Raw genomic sequence first — 19887 nt, forward strand, 5'->3', positions numbered from 1 at the left:
AAGAGTAACTGATACTCGGAGCATTTTAGAGCTCTGCCGATAACCTTATCCTTCCCCTGAAGTGTGACATATGTCCAAATGAATCTCAACAAAAGAGTTAATCTTGAAGGTTCTCTGCTGTGTGTGTGTGTATGAGGATCATGTGGAGGAGAATAGTTGGTACAGAATGTGAACCTTTTATTATTAGAGAAGAGAAATCCTTGTACTGCTTGCCACTGAAAATCTGCTTAATTGGCAATGATTTGTCTGTTATCGGTCATTGGTTAAGATTCAGGACAAATCATGAGTATATTAGAAAAATTAGTCAGCCCCTTTCTAGACATTCAAATTCTCTGATATAAATCACCAAAGACCCTCCTGAGGATCCAAAATTTGATGAGAGTCCTGGCATTTTTACAGGCCAGGGCAAGTCTGTCTAGATGTGCACCTGGCTTCATGTGCACCTGGAAGGTGCCTTATGTGCTAAAATCCCTGAATATGTACCTCCACAGTAATACACTAAAAAAATTTTTGTCCTTTACCCTTAATTTCAATGTTTTTACCTAACCAGGCAGATTATTTTTAAGCACACTTTGATGCACAGGCCTAGAAGAATACTAAAAAACAAGACAAGTTTGTAAGCATTACAAACTGTGCCACTACTCATGTTTTCTAGACATTTTCTGCCCCTGCTGATAAAAACATGCTCAATTTTAACATTCTCTTTGAAACAGACAGTCTGATTTTCTTGAAACGTGCCTTGATGTATGCAGCCTACAGAAAGTCACAGAACAAGACAAGTTTGAAGACTCTAACCTTAATAAAGTTGATATCTCGCCAGCGCAAATGCCCTGCCTTCAGCCTGAGTTGTAGCTTCATTTCTCATCTTTGGAGTGGATTTCATTTGACACATGTCCTTTCTTTTGTGGCAGTGTCTTATGCAGACACTTCACTTCAGCTGGTTCTTTGCCACACAAAACTGTCTGCAGGAAGGCACTGTGCTGAATCAGATGCTTTGAAGAGCTGGAGGTGTGCTGAATGTGGCAGATGTTTATGACCTGACCGACTTCAGGTACAGCCTCACACATATGTCGCTCATTTGTCATGTTGCCATAATTAAGCACACAGCCGACCAATGACCCCAAATCAGCCCTGACTATGTCATTTGCTTTACCTTATATTCTAGTTTTGCCTCTTTTTTCATTCCCAGGTTCTACTTCTTTATCAAGTCTCTCTCCTTCCAGACAACCCACTCATCTCTATCTACTTTTCCTTTGCTGGCCACACATTTTCTGATTTTATACACTTATTTGGTACCCATGATAGGGTTACTTTGGTAATTTCTACTACAGTCAACAATTAAGGAAGTACCCTGCATTTGTTATAGGCAATGTTTCTCTTTTCTACCGTTTTTCATGTTGCTGTCTAGTTAATGTTACTGATCAGGTATAGCCAGCTGCTTGTATATTGTCCTTCTTACAATCTGTGGGTTCTGGTAGCTTCTCATAACCTTATTTCATGTTGTATCTTATACAGCTATAAGTCAGAATTAACCAAAGACAATATTTTCATAGAATCATAGAATGACAGAATGGTTAGGGTTGGAAGAGGCCTTAAAGATCATCCAGTTCCAACTTCCCTGCCATAGGCAGGGACACCTTGCACTAGACCAGGTTAGCCAAAGCCCCATCCAACCTGGCCAGGAACACTTCAAGGGATGGAGCATTCACAGCTTCACTGAGCAACCTCTTCCAGTGGCACACTTTACCCTCTGAGTAAAGAATTTCTTACTGCCATCCAATCTAAATCTCTCCTCTATTAGTTAAAAAAAATTACAGTTGTTCTACTACTATCTGCCCATTTAAAAAATTGCCCTCATTTTTATAAGCACGCCCCTTATAGTACTGAACAGCCACAATGAGGTCTTGGTGAAGCATTTTTTTCTCCAGGCTGAACAACTCCACCTCTCTCAGTCTGTCTTCACAGAAGACGCATTCCATCCCTCTAATCATCTTCATGGACATCCTCTGCACCTGCTCCAATAGGTCCATGTCTTTCCTGTGCTGAGGACTCCATACCTGGAGCAGCACTCCAGGTGGGGTCTCATAATGACAGGGTAGAGGCAGAGTCTTCGTGTGCCTTTCCTACAAGGAGTGCCCATGTGTGCCCTTGCGCTGTTGTCTCCATGCTGTGGTTTGGTCAGGGCATACCTCAGCTTACAGTTCACAGTGGGACAGGCTCACAAAAAGACAAATCAAAGGGATTGCCAAGACAGGATGGATGTTTCCAGCACAAGACTTCTGTGCTACCAGCTCCTGAGAGCATTTGGGTAAGCTTCAAGATTCCTATGACAGAACATGAAACAGTAGTGGAAGTGAACAAGGTTAGTTTTTCCAGTAGTCAGGAGAGGAGATGGCTGGAACTCAAACATTGTTCTATACCACCTCAGGTCATACAGAGCAGGGTGGGAAAAGAGTCTTTTTCTGGAAGGAAAGGCTCTTTTCCAGTTGGAACAGCTTGGCTGCACTTGGGTCAGGAGCTCTGCAATGAGCATTTTGGTATGTGAATCACTGTCTCTTATGTACACTTTTGTTATTAATATTGTTGCTATTACTGTCCTTCTCCTTATCTCATTGCTGTTTCCACTCAATTGTTTTTATCTCAAACTATGATCTTTGCCTTTGGTGCCTCCAGTTGGAGGGAGGAAGGGGAGCAGCACACGGTTCTAGTAGGAGTATTAAATTGGAGAATATCTTGACTAAACTATGACAGCCTGGAACAAACCTTGACAGGACAAAACCCAAGTGTGATATATGATGGGCTTCAGAGCAGCAACAAGCTCTTTTCCCCAGTGTTCTACCTGCTAAATGGCTCATCCACCCAGGAAATTGTCCACCAGCCTGGAACTAAGGTCAGTCTGCTCCTAGGTTTTGTAAGGCTGAATAGTATCATCACCTAGATCTATTCTCCCAGCATGGCCTAATTTCCAGTGCTTTGACTGTTCTGCTATGCCAAATCTTTGTCCAAAGCCCAAAGGTGTATTTTCTTTTCTTTCAGCCTACTAATAACAACCTTGGTTTTCTGTTAATGGTGTGCTGAATGTCTCCTGATTGCTCATCTCTCAGATACATCTTTCTGATGAAGTGATGTTGAGAATTCAGTCACCTAAACCTGATCTGAACTCAACAGAGGTTTGCTCATCCTGACCTTAAAACCTTTCAGTGATACAATAAACACTTATCCTTCTCTACAGACAAGCCAACTGCCTACACCATCACTTTCATGGCTACAGAAAACTCTTCCTTGCACCAAACTTTGGCGACCCTGCCTGTAGTTTAACGCCCTGACTTCTTATCTTGTCAACAGAATGAATGGAAAACATCTATTCTTTCAGATTTGCAAGGATATATGTCTCCTCTTGACTTGACAGTTTGCATTCCTGCAATGTTTCCTCTTGAATCATGCCTTCTAGACCTCTCAATTCTCTTATTTCTTCTCATTGGTGGCTCTGCAACTCTGGCATTCTTTCCTGGTGCCACTGGTCATATAAATACTGCTGTTATTTCTGGAGTCCACTGATAGCAAATAAAATGCCAGATACTGTTAACAGCCCTGGCACAAAAACCAAAATACCACACTGGGGTCTTTTGGTGCTGAGGTCAGAAACTTTCTTAGTAACTGAGGTGCGCATGAAAGGGAGCTGAATGAAAGAGGAAAACCCGTACTCCCATCAGCCCTGTAAGACACCGGTCTAGCAAACATACAGCTGGCTACACACCAGTGGAATGGTTCTACTGACAAATCTTTGCTCTCTCCCCAGATGGTCAGGCCTTCCCATTAGTGCCATTCCCTCCAAATCTGCCACTGCACTATCTGCACTGCTAGAGCAGGAAGCACAGCAGCAGCCAGGAAATGCTTGAATCCCCAGGCCTCTCTCTCCCTGGTCTCCAGCCTATGCACATGTGCTCCACAGTAACTTGTGTTTCTGGTCTAACAGCTACACTCAGGATATTGTCTCACCTGCTGAAGAGATGGGAGCTCTTGAAGGAGCAGGAGCTCATCTAGATAAGCAGAAATACAGGAGAGGAAGAAGTCAGAGCTTGCACAATCTGCATTAGAAAACATCTGCACATATGTGCTCACATATCCATGTCCCTCCCTCACATACAAACACAGGGATACAGCCTCAGAACATAAATAAATTTTCCAGAAGCTGGGTTCAGCTTCCTGTAAGAGCAGAAGACTTTTAAAAGACACTTGAGGATTTCCAACCATGAAGCAGGTGGTAAAGAAGCATCTCCAATTGTTTTCAAACATCATCACAATCCAGAAATTATAAAACCATTCAGCTCAGAGCAGCTTTCAAACAGACCGTTTGACATTCCAAAAGGGAAATAGATGGGCAAGCAACAGCACTGAAAGAAGAAGGTGGTTTTACAAATGATGCAGTTTCATTTCTCCCAAATCTCTAGCAAAACCCCCAAACCCTTAACTGTTAGGTAATCAGGAAGCTAAATCTGATTTTTTGGTTGGGTTTTTTTAATTTTTTTTCTTGTTTTTTACTTTCATTAAATTGTCTTTATATGCAGGGCTTTGATTACTGTGTTTAGGGCATGCAACACTGGTTACTATCTCACCACTGCTTGAGCTTCCAGCACACAGAGGACAAGCATTTTTGGTTCATACTTGTTCTAGAAGAAAACAGAATGCATAGAACAAACTGTGGCAAAATAGCAGGATCTCTGTGAACCAGTGAGAGTTCCTGGCGAATGGACTAAACACCTAAGCTGTGGGAAAAGGAAACTGGAATAAGAACCATGCTGCCCTCTCAGCTGTTCCAAGGGTGGAGTCAACCAGGAACAAGGGTACAGGCCTACTCCAAGGTGTCTTGGAAAGATTGAGAAGCACAGAAATTCCAAGCCACATGAGTCCTTGTGGCCTAAAATTGACTACAGCATGCTGATAACAGCAGACAGCATGTTCCTGGCCACTGGTCTGTTGCCAGGATTCACAGGCTCATCTCTGGCAGAGCTGGTCAGTGCTGGAGGGACACCTAGACAGGTAAGGCCACTTGGAGGTGAAACAAGGCAGAGGCTGGTAAAGTTAAAGCAGCAAGAAGTCAGGGAATATTTCTGACCACCCTTAAGGACAGCAGATTAGAGTCCATTATATAAAGAAATGTTTCCCTTTAAGAGAAGTAATTTCACAACATCTCACCTAATGGGCTTGCTTTTTGCAAGGTGTTCCACCACCTTTCTTGATGTGGAATATATAAATAAAATATGATAAGGTGCTTTATGCATCTGAGGTCAGTCACTTCTCACTTTTAATAAAAAAATCTATGTTCCCTGGAATATTCAGCCTTGCTCAAGGCTGGCAAGTAGATGACAGAGAGGAAGCCGAATTATCTTCACAACCAGGGGCAGCAGCCAGAGTCATGCACTACATCTGATTCACCCTGCACTTCCCACTAATAGCTACGAGAGCCTTGCACACAGATCAAATGAGGAATATGGCCTCATGTGGCCAGAGCTCCTGAGGAAACATCACCATCTCCAGTTTGCAGGACACAGCTCCCACATCTTGCCATATGGTACTTACACTTCTGTTTTTCTGGAAATCTCGGCTCCTGGAGTTGTGTGATTACATATCACTGTTATTTTTACTTTTTTCTTTGAACTTACTTTTTGTTGCCAAGTAAATGGAAAGCACCAAACTTCCAGATTTCAAAAGCAGAAGGCAAATCCAGAGAACACAGCAGTTGTTATTTCTTAATTCTGGATTTAGAGGTAATTATTTTTTTCCACCTAATTTTTTTTGAGGTTAGGACAGCCTTGTAATGGTGGTGAAAAGAGCTGAAGCATCAAATGAAGAGTGCTAGCGCCTATTCAACTGTAGTGCTGCCTCCAGGCTGGCACTTTGCACTTCCATGGCCCCTTGCAGGGAGGAGTAGAGTCACTAGGCTATTGCTTTCGCTGGGAAATGCATTTCAGTTGATCTTGCATCTGCATTTCTAGTTCCTGTATTCTGCAGTTTTGTAACAGCCAAACAAAGCCTCATTGGTGTTGTGGTTTTGGTGGGTAAAGATGCTAAATGATAGGCAGTTCAGCAGGGATCATCCGGTCCTTCATTCTTCTCACTGTGACTCAGTGACTCCAGCTAGGTGCTGGGTTTTTCCTGAGAAGTGGGAGTGAGATGCTCCTGTTAGCATGCACTGCCCTTGAGACAAATGACAGCTGCCAGCAGGCTGTTTTGTTTCTACCACTTTGAGAAAGTGAGGAGACAGTTTGCACCTTGTACATCTCTTACAACAAGCCCAGCTCCTGAAGTCAGTCTGTACACATTGAATTTTACTGTATATGTCTGGTGACCAGAAAGCAGTTTTTTTTCAAAAAGAAAAGTAAGATTCTGAAGCAGAATTTGAAGAGAAGAGTGTGGGGTTTGATTTGTAGACTAGATGTTTGCAAAATACATACAACTCTCCCCATTTACAAGCTCCCTAAGTTCACATCCTGCTCCTCTAACTACTTCTTCCAGTCCCCATACAGTAGGTGGTTTCAACCTCCATGCAGCAGGTGGTTTGCAGTGTGTCTCTCTTTTGTGTCTGCCACACAGAAACAGTGCTCTGCAAAATTTGGCCAGTCTATGCTTCTTCCAGGAAAATTCTCTCCCAAGCTGTTACATGCTATGCTCATGAATTAGGGCACTGAATTTATTGTTTAAACCTGCAAAAAACGCAGCATAGAGCAAGTATTTGGGGGAAAGCTCAGAAATAGCACAAGCATAGTTTCTCCGTTTACCTCCACAGGCTCTCAAAGCATGAGAGTGACAGCAAGCCATAAGCTCTCAATTCCATCGAGCACTGCCTTCTCCCTGGCATACAGACTATACTTTTGCTTTTCCAGGGGAGAAGATACTTTTCACATCCAAGTCCCCTGGCCAGCTGCTGCACAACTGTCATGCAATTCAGACCTCCCTGGGATCATCAGGACTCAGACTGCCCCAGGTACTTGGAAACAGTTAAGAAGGCACTGCCTGGAGAGCTCAAAAAGAAATATACGATGTCCAGCACACAAAATTGCCCTTTCTTCATTTGCCACATTCTAAATGCCTGATTTACCCTCCTAACAGCAAAGGCAGGTTTGAAGGTACCAGTGAAAGTGAGTGCACAAATCACTGGAAACTTTGTTTCTGAACATCTTTTTTAGAAACACCACTCTCCAGGATTCTTCAGGTCTCTGCCAAGAACACGCATAGGAGAGCCAGAGAATGTTCAGTGAGCACATGTTCAAGTCTACTGCAGTGAGAAGCAAAGACAGATGGATGGCAAAGCCAGAAGTAACAACCCATCTGCTTCTGCAGGACCTCTCTGGCATCTTTTGAGAGACTCGAGGAAAACTGTGACCAATGATAACTATCCAATGAGGATTCACTGGTTATCCTCCAGCATTATCTGAACCCAAAAGCTGGAGCAGAGACCAAAGCATTCCATTGATGAGATGTTCCAAACAAGGCCAAGAAAGGGCAGTGAGATAGCTGCTTGGAGGTGAACACACTCTGGTTGAGCTGAAGACTAACCTTGCCCTGACCTCTTGTCTCTTTTACAGGGAATATAAAGCAAAAATTTTTCAAGCGAAGAAGTACTTGAGGTCTTGTGTCCCCCATGTCTGAATTGTGCAGCAGCTCAGATGTCTTTTTTTCTCAAGGCATCAAGCAGAGAATTGGCCTGCACCTTTCTGTCCTGTGCTTGAGATTCCACAGTCCACTAATGCCATTCTCTGCAGGCACAAATTGTCTTTCTGCTCTGCATATGTAGACAGTACCCAGGAACCTCCTCCGGCAACTGCAGAGAGATGCAGGCTGCTGTCGGAGAGAGCTGTGGGTGTGCATGAATGAATGAATGAATGAATGAATGAATGAATGAATGAACCATTCGCTAGTATTGGCATGAGAATCTCCATGATTTTGAGACGACTAATTAGTGGTTGTAAGCATGTTTGCAATGGTAGGTGTTCACTTTCATGACTGCAAGGAGAGACAGGGAAGTAAAGGTAGCTGGAGGAAACTGCTACCTTTCCCAACACAGCCCAGGCTGCAATCATGCTGAAGCATGGATGTGCCCACACGGTGACAAACTTGCTGTGTCAGGACACGAGCAGTCTTGTTGCATTTTTGCCTGGAGCATCAGGGAGAACATGGGAGCATTTGCTCAGCTTGCCCAGCAGATTTCACAGCCCACACAGAGCTCTATTCTATTACAGGTACTTCAGCAGGCTTGGCTGAGAAAAAGCAGTATGAACCATGGCCACTGCAGTCCTGCAACACAGGATCTCCTCTCTGCAATTGGACTCCATGTCTCTCCTACTCCCTGACTTCCACTCTTACTTTCAGAGCCCAACTCCACCTTTCTCTTGCAGACTGTAGAAAATGAAGGTCTGAATGTGCCTGGAAAGGGGTGTGTGAAGGACTGAGGAGTAAGGCATATCTTATCCCAGGCTCCCAGCTTCATATTCCTCCTAACCAGTCACTTTTCAAGCTGTTGAAAGCTGCTCTTATGTTCAGGCAGGATAACGCTACTTCACCTTTTCGGTCTCAGCGGCATTGAGGCTGGGTGATACAAAGGATTCATTTGCATGAACTAATGGGCATCACCACAAACACTGACAAACTGTTGTTTCCTTCAGCTCTCTTCGAATGGCACAAAAATCCCACAGCTGAAGCAGCATTTCTGAGAACCTCAGCAGGAGGCACTGGGAGACAAGACCACACACTGGAAACTGCAGAGAGGTGAGCTGGGAGGAACTGAGGATGTGCCTGGCTCTTCAGAGGGCAGCTCAGCAGTGGATCCCCATTAGCACTGTTTATGTCTGGGTGATCCAGAGAAGCTGAGCACTATATTCACTGAAAGAGCTGGGAAGTATGTCAGCAACATTAACTGAGGGAAAATGCGGAGCTTTAGGGAGAACTTCATGACTAAAATCTGAGTTCCACTGCTTACTGTTGCAGTGATTAGATTTCAGTATGCAGGGTAAAAAGCAACAGCAGGGATTGTGTTCTCTGCAACCATGCCAATTTTTTCTGCTCACACTATCCTTTTACCATACCAGCTTGTGCAGCACCTTGCATCCTGCAGCCACTGCCAAAACCAAATGCCACGAATACAGATCTACTGCTCTGCTCAGTCCTTAATCAGAGCACAGCACTGTGCATGCTATACACATTTAGCTGTGCTCATTTTATATCAATGGCCCTGCTGGGAGAATTGAGTACCATCAAAGTACCATCACACATGGGCAGATGCAACCTTATCCCTCCTCTGAAGGGTTTTTAAACAAAAGAGGTAAGACAGAAAATCAGAGTTAGCTACTGGACACAAAACCATGGGTTTTTTCAAAACCAAATTCTTATATGGAAATACCTTTCATCCCATATGTAGGCAATAAACAAAGTGAGACCAAAGCCAAATAATATCAGTAACAGCTGCAGCACTAGGTAGCTGGTTTGTTGGTTGGTCAGCTCATCACAAAGTGCTTCACAAAGGAGTTTTGTTGCATTATCCATGTCTTATACCTCATCTTTGAAAGAGAAGTTTAGTTTTGTATCTCTGCTGAGGGCAATGGTGGTGCAAAAATCTTTAAAATTTTTTTTGAAAGCAAGGACGAAAAGCACAGATGAAATCCAAATGTAAAATTCTGTCTTACCAGTTGTGACAAAAACTACAGGCACAGCTGACGAGATAAGAGGGAGGTGTAAGAAGGTGCAGGAGCTAGAATAATGTCTCTGCTTTTCCACAATTCTTGTTGTACCTGAGGATCTGGACATAGAGGGCTAGCCAAGGTTGCTGGGTACTTGCAACTACCACTGTATGAGTTATTAGCTCTGGTCCTATTTAAAGTTCTTAAAGTCAGAGAGTTTTGCCTGGAGGGTGGGACAATGGGTTCATCTGCTCCTTGCTGGAGCCAGCAAAGGGTGGAGGAGTCATTCAGGCATGGTGAAAGGGGAATTGCCCACAGGAAGTACACTTGGGCCAGCCTGAGGTGCAGCAAGTCCTTCTCTGCCAGGCTGCTGCCTTCCTGCAGGACCTCCTCAACCATGATGACCCTCCTGAGGAGACAGGAGGCTCTGTGGGTTCAAGAGCTGACCAAATTGCTGAGGGCAGTTCTCAGGAAGGCCCTAGCTGACCCATATGCTCCTTGCCTGACCCATGTCCCTCACTGTCCTCTGCAAACACCACAACTTTGAGGATGTGAGAGTGGGGTGAACCCCAACCCAAGTCCCTTTGGGATGCTCCTGGCCTCCTGTCTCCCCACAGTGGCCATGGGCAACACTGTGGGGCATGGGAAGAGACACAGCAAGGCACTTCTTGCACACACACACTTTTCTCTTCTCACCATCTCTCCTAGGGCTCGCTCCATCCTGCAGGGTGCAAATGGGTTCGGGATTGCCCTGGCAGCCTGCAGGGCGGCGGGGGCGAATGCGACGAGCCACGGCGGGCAGGAGCTGACCGGTCAGGGTGGGCTGAACTGCAGTCTGACAGGGCACGGATGGGGACTAACCCGGGCGGGGCAGAGCAAGGCTGGGGGCAGGCAGGTCATGGATGTGAACTGTACCGGTCAGGACCGGCACAGCTGGGGGCACGCAGGGCAGGGCTGGGGACTGCCCCAAGCAGGGAGGGCAGGGCGGGCAGAACGGGCAGGGCTGCTGGGGGTGGGTCTGCAGCCAGCCCTGCCTTTCAAAGTCCCTCGATCCGAGGAGGAAATCGGAAAATATTTCAAGCAGCAGGAGGACGAGGAGGAGGGCTGAGGCTACTACCGCGGAGGAGGGACGGCGGCTCTCTCCCTGCCCGCGCATCGCGGCGGAGGGATGCAGAGGGAGAGGAGGCTGCCTGCGGGGCGGGCCGTCTGAGCGCATCCCCGGGGCGCTGCGCGCGCGCGTGTGTGTGGTGTGTGTGTGCGCGCGCGCTCCCTCCATCCCTCCCTCCATCCCTCCTTTCCTTCCTCCCTCCCTTCTCTCTCCCTCCCTCCCTCCCTCCCTCTCTCTCTCTCCCTCCCGCCCGCCGCCGCGCCGCAGCAGCGCACCGGGGCTCCGCCACCCGCCCCGCCGCGATGCCCCGCCGGTGCTGAGCCGGCCCCGGCGACGCCCGCTCCTGCCCCCCGTCAGGTAGGACCGAGACCGATCCTGCCCAGCTCGGCGGGTCCCTCAGCGCCTTGACACCGCTTTCTACACCGGGGTCGGAGTGCCGGGGGAGGCTGGGGAGGGGCCGGGATGGGGGATCCGTAGCCGTGGGGGGGCCGATGGGGAGGCGGGGGTAGGATGCTCACACACACATGGGAATGTTTTCTACAACCCAGCCACGGCACCTTTAGGCAGGCGAGGGGGCTCGCCCCCCTCCCCCGCCGACCAATCGCGACATGTCGCGACGGGGGGCGCAGCTGCGGCGCAGGGTTGCCTTCCCCGTACCCCAAGAGTCGGACTTTGCTAGGCAGGTGGGATCGGGCAGAGGGCTGGAGCAAATCTTCTCCGGGGGGGCTCACGGGCGCATCTCCCCGTGCGCGGCGGGGTGCGGTGCCTCCGCCTAGCGAGGCTGTGCGTGTTTCCAGGCTGGGCTGCTTTTCCTGCCTTGAAACGGTTCCCGAGGTGAGTGGTCGGAGGCACCTGCAGCTACGCTGAAATTCCCATTTTCGTCTCCAGCAGCATGTGTTATTAAGGGCTGGCATTAAGCAGCGCTCATCACGTAGGCTTTGTCTAGGTGGAAGCATGGCTGGGGCTGTTCCGTCATCTTGAGTTTAATTCTTTATTCACAGCCTTGTTGCTTCCTTCCCCACCGAGCCATGCAAAACAACTCTACACTCTGCTCTGTCTCCAAGGCGAAAGCAAACTGCCAAAATGTTGCAGAAATGCAGCAAGCACAAGGGAGAACTGGAGCCTGAAAATGAAAGCTGTAGTAAAACCACAAGGTCACAGGCGTGTGGGTGCGAGTGTGTGACTTCAGGGCTCCTCTTTGCTTGCGCTTCACAGAAAGCTGTTCCACCAGTCCCAGATGCTGGAAATTGCGAGTCAGGCGGCGGAAATGAAGGCTGAGAGAGGCTGGGATTCTCTGTGTGCTCTCTTGACATTTGCCTAGGTATTCATGTGCTTTTTGTCACCACCACAAAGAGAAGAGATGCACTTTTATTTAGAAAAGGGAAGCTGGGACACTTGTATGTTGATGCGATGGTGGCATCCAGGAAAAAAAGAGCTGTGCTATATGGCTTTGGCTGAGGAGATGCATATCACCAAAGAAAGGCATTTGTGGTCCTTTGGGAGCATCTATTAGTTATTTCTGTCTCCCCTTTTTCTTCTGATTGATTCTTCAGTAGCAGCTTTGCTCCTTGTCCAACACAGACATTTAGTCCAAGTAGGGAAATAATCTAACATTTCTAGAGCCATAACCTGGCAGCCAAGCCATGAACATTGTGTGACTCCTTTTACATCCCACCAGTTCTGTTTCTCTGGAGGCATAAACAACTCCGAAGTTAGTGTTGGGGAGCCACCTTTACCAAAGTTTCCACTGTACCAGGATTTGTGTTCAAGATATCTACCTGAGAAGGTTGGACGTACTTTTTATGTCAGGCATCTCTGAATGCTAACACCGAGTAGCACAGTTTTAATCTGATGAAACTTTGCTTTCTTCTTTTTCCCCCCACTTTCACTAAAGTTTTTGTGATCTATTGGCTGTGAATTGCTCCTAAGACTTAAATAGTTTTCTTTGCTAGCATTGCTATACATTGCACAAACTTTGGCTTATATGCTTGCTCCTGGGAGTCTCTGCAGCATCTTAAATGATGTTGTATAGGCACAGCCCCTTCTCCGCCTTTTGTGGTGTCCTGATCTGCTCAGGGCTTTCAGGGTTGCTATTTTTTGGCATTGCACCTAGGACAGAATTTGGTTTCCTGCTGTGGTTTTGAGGGGATACTGTCCTGATGTCCAGGGGAAAACTACTGTTCTCCAGCATCCCAGTGAAACTTAGATCCTGTAATGAAGCCCAGTGACCCTCAAGATACAAGCATCACTGAACAACCAACCAACAGGTTGGTCATAGACAACACATGTCTACGGCTGTCCTTGCGATGGGTATGGGGAACAGTCTGGAGTTCTGTTCAAGCTCAAGGTGCCATGATCTGCAGGTGCTCCCAGCTCATGGACATTGGTGCCACAGCTATGCAAATACTGGATGCACCTGCTCAGAGTACTCAGAGTTCTATGCTGTTGAGATTCTGGCATTCAGTACAGGCTGAGCTCACTGACCAGTCCTTCCCTTGCCAAGGGTGTGAGTGGTATCTCTCCAGCTATTTTCAGGAAGCTTGTAGGAACTTGGCTTTTTTCGCTATCTCTATCCCTCTGGTGATTTTAGCTGAAATTGGAAAGAGGGGGGAGCGATGTGAACAGACAGACAGATGTGGAAACTGTGATTTCATATTCCTGGCTTCCTAAGGAAACCTGGCTACAAATAGAAGTGAGATTTGGTGCTGCATAGAGCTCCAGGGGAAGCAGAGAAGGTGGGGGAGACTGAGGAGAAGGGAGGGTTGGTTAACCTTGTGTTTGAGGTAGGTAACAAATGCCTGGTGCACACCTGGGCTTAGACTCCCTTTCCTGAGATCTGGGGGTCTAAAAGCCAGGCATCTGCTCAGCACTAGCATTCAGCTCCCTCTAGAGTCAGCCGTGCCAGAGCTGTGCCTGTGGACGGTGACTCTGCTGGGAGGTGCTACCACCCTTCCCCAGCCAGGGCCAGTTACGCAGCTGATGGACGAAGCATGCCAGGGTGAGCCTTCACCCAGACTAACCTGCTCAGCTGCTATCTAGTACCATGTCCAAATTGCCCAGGTCAACAGCCTGCATTTGCCTCAGTCTTTCCCCATACTCAGATTTCTGTGGATATCTCCCACCTCTTCATCCCTGGATGGTCACAGGGAGGTGGAACTAGGGATTTGTCTCTGCTCCCTTGAAGCTTTCTGTTCCTGCATAGCCCAGAAGAGCATACTGCTGCACAGAGGACCCACATACAGCTAGAAATCCAGTGCAAAAATAGTCCCAGAGGGAAGAGCAGACAGAGGCATAGAGGAAAGCAACAGGCCTGTTAATTCCTCTCTTCTGGCCCCTTTGGGGCATCTCTGCACAGATACTTCCTCCCCAGGCTACCCAGAAGCTTCAGGCTTATTGTTTTATTCTTCTAGCACTCACAGGGGAAGCTCTTCCCATTTTACAGAGGGAGACATGGAGCACAGGGAGATAAAGGGCTGCCCTGATGTTGCAAAGGGAGTCTGGCAGCAAAGCAGCCTCAAAGCTGGCTCATGGAGACCAGGCAGACAGCATGGTGCTTAAATTAGCAAGGGAGATCCACAGGCAGAGAGGAAGGTGTTCACAACCCAGGAGGAACCATAAGGAAGAGCTTGATGCTGCTTGATAAAGAAGAGACCAAAGGTGAATTGTAGGGATAGAGAAGTGGTCTGGAGACAGCAGCAGTAGGAAGGGAGAAGTTTAAAAAAAAAACCAAACCAACCAAACCAAAAAAAAAAACAAACAACCCCACAGAAATGTAGTAATTTTCCCTTGCTTTTTATTTCCTGACATATTCCTTGCTGAGATCCTGAGTCGTGGGGGAAAAGGACAACTTGACTCTTGGTCTCCATGCATGAAAAGCAAGACTCTGATCTCCCTGTCAAACTCAAGCTCATTCTCTGCAAGCTGCCCCCAAATTCATCCAATGTGGTTGAAATTCTATGTCAGGGATGTTTTGTTTTCTCTATTTATCTGTTTATTTTGGAAAGTTGCTGAAGAAATTCTGGGAGGAGATTGGATGCTACATTGAAGAGATAGGATACTTGGAAAAATCACTTGCAGACTGGTAATTATTCTTACTTTTTAATGTCCTTTACAGAAAACAGGATGGCCTGATGTGTGTTTTACTTGATTGGCTTCATGGATGGTTTGTGTCTCTGACTATATTTGGAAAGGTTCTGATGCTTTTTTGTACTGATGCAATCAGGATGCTGATGGCCTGGAAATCATTTTCCTGATGTGGAGATCTGGAGGGTCATGGGCAAGGGATGCCAACAGGCTGTGCCTGTTTTGGAGTGGCAGAGCTGGGTGGAAGAGAGCAGGAGCCAGGCAGAGCTGGAGCAGGGAAGTGAGCCAAGGGTTTTCCAGGCTGTGTTTAAAGTGCCGTCACGCTGTGCAGCCCTGAGTGGCAACACAGTGTTTGGACTTGTGGCTTTCCTCCTCCATCCAGGTCTGGATATACAGCCAGTGTGGGGGTAGGGTCCTTTTCCTGCTTTGATGGGTAAATCTCACAGGTGTCAGGAGCTAAGTTTTACTGAAGCTGTGCCATGGGGTCAGTATCAAGATCAGAAGTGAAGCCAGTGGATCCCGTGGCTGCCTAGACAAATCTCCAAGCACCCCATATCTCCTCGCAGGGCTGTTGGCATCTGTTTTGTGTCCCTTGGCTGTAGGAAGCTGGACCTGGGCTCTTGCCTGATTTGCTGACTGATGGTCAGAGACCAAACAATTTATTTGGGCTTTTTTTTTCCCTACAGCTATGTCTTTTCTCAATACAGGCTTTGCTCAAGCTGCCTGCTGTAAAGGAGATTGCTGCTTTCTATGAAGCACAGGTGTGCAGGCTTCAACATTGCCAGAAATGGTCAGCAGGAGAGGAGACATTTACTAGCCCTCCAGAGATAGGGTGGTAGGTGTAAGTCCCATGCATGGAGGCAAGGTATGCAGTGATTTCTCCTGGGAAGGCTGGTTATTGCTTGCAGTAGAGTCTTTAAGTGCTGCTCTGCTGCAAGACAGACTGGAAAAGGGGTGCTGCAACTTGGAGACTTCAGGTCTGACTGTGGGGTAGGAGCATAGGGCATGGTGGGGAGGGGGACACATTGACCAGAAGAGCCTGCCTTTTGAGGGCTTGCTGTCTTTTCCCCAGGGACAGTGGCAGGAGAATGAGCAGCTGACTTGCTTTGAGGCTCTGTTTCTGTAGCTTGCAGGCTGGCCATACCTTGCAGTAACTACTAGCTGCTTCATTGTCAGTTTTTGGCCCTCTGGTTGAAGGTAGATCATCTTTCTCCTGCCCCTGACACCAGCAAAGAGTGGTTTGAGCTGCCTTCACTGTCTCTCTGCAGCAGTGCACTCTCACTAGGAAAAGACTGTCTCTGACTAGGGGATGGGGAAGGGCTGTCTGGGAGTCCCCGTGGTGTTTCATGTTGAAAAGCAGACACTCTCATGTGAAGAGCAAACTTTCTCCTGGCCCCCAGCAAGTGACCAGGCACCTTGTAGGGAGAGGATGCTGCTCCAGTGTCCCATACACCAGTGACACAGCTGTGAGAACACCTTCTCCCATATGAGCTGCCAGTAAATTCACAGTAATGGTGTTTGTTATGAGGCTGATGTCGCAGTGGGGTAGGCACTGTTGGGTAGCATCAGCAGTGGCTGTAATGTTGTGAACACTGCTGTGTTACAGCTGCTCTGTACAGGTTTTCTATTGAATGCTGGGAAAAAAGACCCCATGGAAAGTCTCTCAGTCACTCTCTTTGTGTGGCCACTCATGCCTTGTAAGCCCAGGCCATTTCCTTCCTTGCCAAATCCTTCTGTAACTAAAGTGTCTGGACTAGCAGTGTTTTTTCAGTACTCTTAAAAATAACAGTGCTTCCAGCATGTTGCTAAAAATCATAGACCTGTGTGTCATACAGTGGTGTAGGAAAATAATGGGAAGGGTCATAAAGGGGATATTCAAGGCTGAATTACCCCAGTGAAGATGGGACTTCTGAGGGGCTGCTGTGAAGAAAAAGCTGCGCTTTATTTAAATGCAGAGCAGCTTTCTGGCGTGCTTCGCATGCAGCGACCAGCCAGCCTGAAGGAGCAGCGCTGCCAGGGAAAGATCAGAGCAGAGTCTAAAAGGCTGTTTCCTCCCCATCTGGCAGCTCCTGAGCTGTGGGGCAGGATTATGACCTGGCAACATGAGCTCTGTCCTACCAATTTGTAAAACCTAGAGCTCCCATATCCAGCAGGGAGGCAAGTATCTCTGCAACCCTCCTATGCCTGCTCTGAGTAAAAACCGCCTTCCTGGTGTTTCACAACATCAAGGGTTGGAATAAAGGCTGGACCAACATCTCTTGTCTGGGAGCTACATCTGAACCGAGCTTGCCATTCAGCTTCTCATGGGCTTTTCTCCCTGGCTGTGCAAAATGACCTGCTGGCATCTCTGGGAAGCTTGTCCAAAAAGAGAAGGGACTCAGCTGCGACTTCAGGAGAACCCACATTGGTCTCTGTCTCTCTTGGTTAGCTCTAGCTCTCCCTGAGAGCTCTCCAGCAGCTCCAGGACAGTTCCACTCCTGCAGTGGTAAAAACATTTCTGGGTGCTGTCCCTGGGCATTGGGTAGTGCTGTGCTGGCCTACGATAGTGGTTTGGAATTTTTCACCACACATGTATGGCCAGCACAAAGCCAGAGAATACCCTGTGTTCCTGCCTTGTGCTGCCATGATCCATCTGACCCCAGGGGCATTGGGGTAGTGCCTCCAAGGCCATGAGCATCATGGCCGTCAGGGTTTGACGGGGCTGCCAGCTTGACACACTGTGCATCAGCACATGCACTTGTCTTTGATGTTGATGGCCAGGATGGGAAATGCAATTGAGACACCTTAATGAAAAGCTAACAAAGTTGGGTTTGGAGGGAGAGCTGGTCTTGTGATAGCCTTGCTTTTCATTGTAGAGTAATGTGAATTATTTGTCTGGGAATATTCCTACCACAGTGTGTTGCCCATGGGCCAAGACCCTAGGCAAGTGCAGAGTAAGAGGGTCTGTGGGGACCAAGCTGTTTATTTTGGATTGTACAAATAAAGAAATGCTGATAATTAAATAGCAGCTGCTTCTCAGAGATATTTTGTGTGTCAGGCTCTGGTTGCATGTATGTAACTAGCATGTTGTGGCCAAGCATTTTCTAACCCTCCCTAATTCCTGAGTCTCTCTGTGAATTGGTTTAAGTAGGAAAGCTGGTGATAGGATGTCAGTCTTACTTGATGACTACAACACACAATGCTGGAGAACATAGAACACAAAGGTGGGGGATGATACTGCTACCCAAAGAGGGCACATTGTCTGGTGGGTTTTTCTTCCAAAGTTCTGGCCATTTCTTACCCCTCTGAGCTCTCCAGAAAAGTTCTACATTCCTTGCCTCCTGCCATCTGAGGGAAAAATATTGTTTGTACATGAAGTGCTAGTTGGGAATGCCAGAAAGATGGATTGCTCAGATGCAAGCCTCTAGGCCTTTTTTCCTCCTGTTTAACTTAATATGGGACTTGATTTTAAAAAACCCAAACAAATAAAAAAACCCAAACCAGTTCACATTAGAATGTTTGAAAAGAAAAAACATGGCAAATAAAGTTAAATTACTTACTCATTTGATTTTATAGGTGTCTTTTTTTCTGGATGAGACTTCCAGTGCCCAAATCCTTTTAAGATTGTAGAGTTGGTCCAAAGTGTGATGGGACTCTCCTATGACCTAAATCAGTGACCCAAAGCATAATATTTTTTCCAGAACCATCTGTTTTCCCTTCTTGCCAAGGGAATTTCACAATGCCTGATTGCTCTGAATAATTGTACATGTGCAGGGATATGACTTGCCACAGGGAGAAAAATTAACTGAACAAGGGCAGGTGGATGCTCTTGAGCTTTTTGAAGAAACAACTATCCTTTAGAAGGAGAGGGTAAAGAACCATGCAACTGAGTAATATTTTATGCCCATAATGAATTTTTTTAAGCCTACATATTTAAAAAGGATGCAAAACTACACTTAGGAGCTATCTGAGATAAACAGAGTAGGTACCCAGTCTGTGTTTTGACAGCCCCTTTTTCAAATATCTCCATGACTTCATTTGGACCAGTGTGAAACACAGGAGTACAGATGCTGGGTGACTAATTCATGCTTCAGCTAAACTTCAATGACCGTGAATGCACATGTCCTAAAACAAGGTACTCTTTTTTACAAGCATCATGTTTTCAGGGTTTTTACTTTGGGTTTGTAAGCAGAGGCTGCAATTTGCATTTGGGGAAGCAGAGGGTACCCATGGCTGGAGAGGCAGCCTTTTTCCCAGCTGTCCTGTGAAAGAAGCCCTCTTCAGAAGGAAGGGTGAAGGTGTGCTTAGCCATCCCACTTGAGTCTCGATCACTATGACTGGGCCCAGATGGGATGCTGTCACTGGGTGCCACCTTTAGGGTGGTTAAGTTAGTCTGTGTCTTCCAGTGCATGCAGCTGTGAGTTGTCAGACCTGGTGTGTTTTTGCTGGAGATCAGGCAGATGGCAAATGGTAGGGTGAGACCTGCCAGGTGCTTTGAAGACTGAACTTGAAGAGGCATTGACTGTGTCTCCTGCTTGTGTCCCATCTCTGATACAGGCCTGGAAATGAGATTCTTCCCTTAGAATTTAAAACTTTTCAAGGCTCAGCTTTTTTTTTCTTTCAGGGTTGTGGGATCTTTATGAGCAAAATCAATTCAGCTTTTTATATTTTCCAGCGAAGCCAAGATATTGACGTAGTCATTTTCCTCTCTTCATACACAATTTTAAGTGCTGTGTGATCAAATTAACATGGATTGGAGAAGCATATTATAGCAAAGGTTCTCCTTGAGGAGAAAATATAGCTTTAATAACTAGGGATCTGACTTTTATTGGCAAGTAAAATTGAGAATGCAATACTGAGCATGCTCAGGTTTTTGCACTAAGCATCTCTTTGTACTTAAAAGCATCTGTTCTGGTGGTTTATGCACCGTTAACTATCTGAAAACCTCTTTAACAGCTCCTCTAGGTTGCTGGAAAATCCTGAGGCAGGACAAGGGCAAGTACAGCTGTCATGCCTGATGACTGATGTTGTAAATGCAGTGAG

General features: G+C 46.8%; 1 protein-coding gene across 5 annotated transcripts in view; it reads left to right on the forward strand.

Annotated features, from left to right (window-relative positions):
- The first annotated feature begins 10772 nt into the window (after nucleotides 1-10772).
- The window catches only part of SLC8A1 (solute carrier family 8 member A1), a 120386-nt gene continuing 111271 nt past the window's right edge, over nucleotides 10773-19887 (forward strand). For all 5 annotated transcript variants that reach the window (XM_071581061.1, XM_071581023.1, XM_071581042.1 and 2 more), the window contains exon 1: nucleotides 10773-11139. The gene's annotated coding sequence lies outside the window, so the exon portion shown is untranslated. The remainder of the gene's footprint in view (nucleotides 11140-19887) is intronic.

This window comes from Pithys albifrons, chromosome 2 (assembly GCF_047495875.1).
Source record: "Pithys albifrons albifrons isolate INPA30051 chromosome 2, PitAlb_v1, whole genome shotgun sequence".
Taxonomy (NCBI): Eukaryota; Metazoa; Chordata; class Aves; order Passeriformes; family Thamnophilidae; genus Pithys; species Pithys albifrons.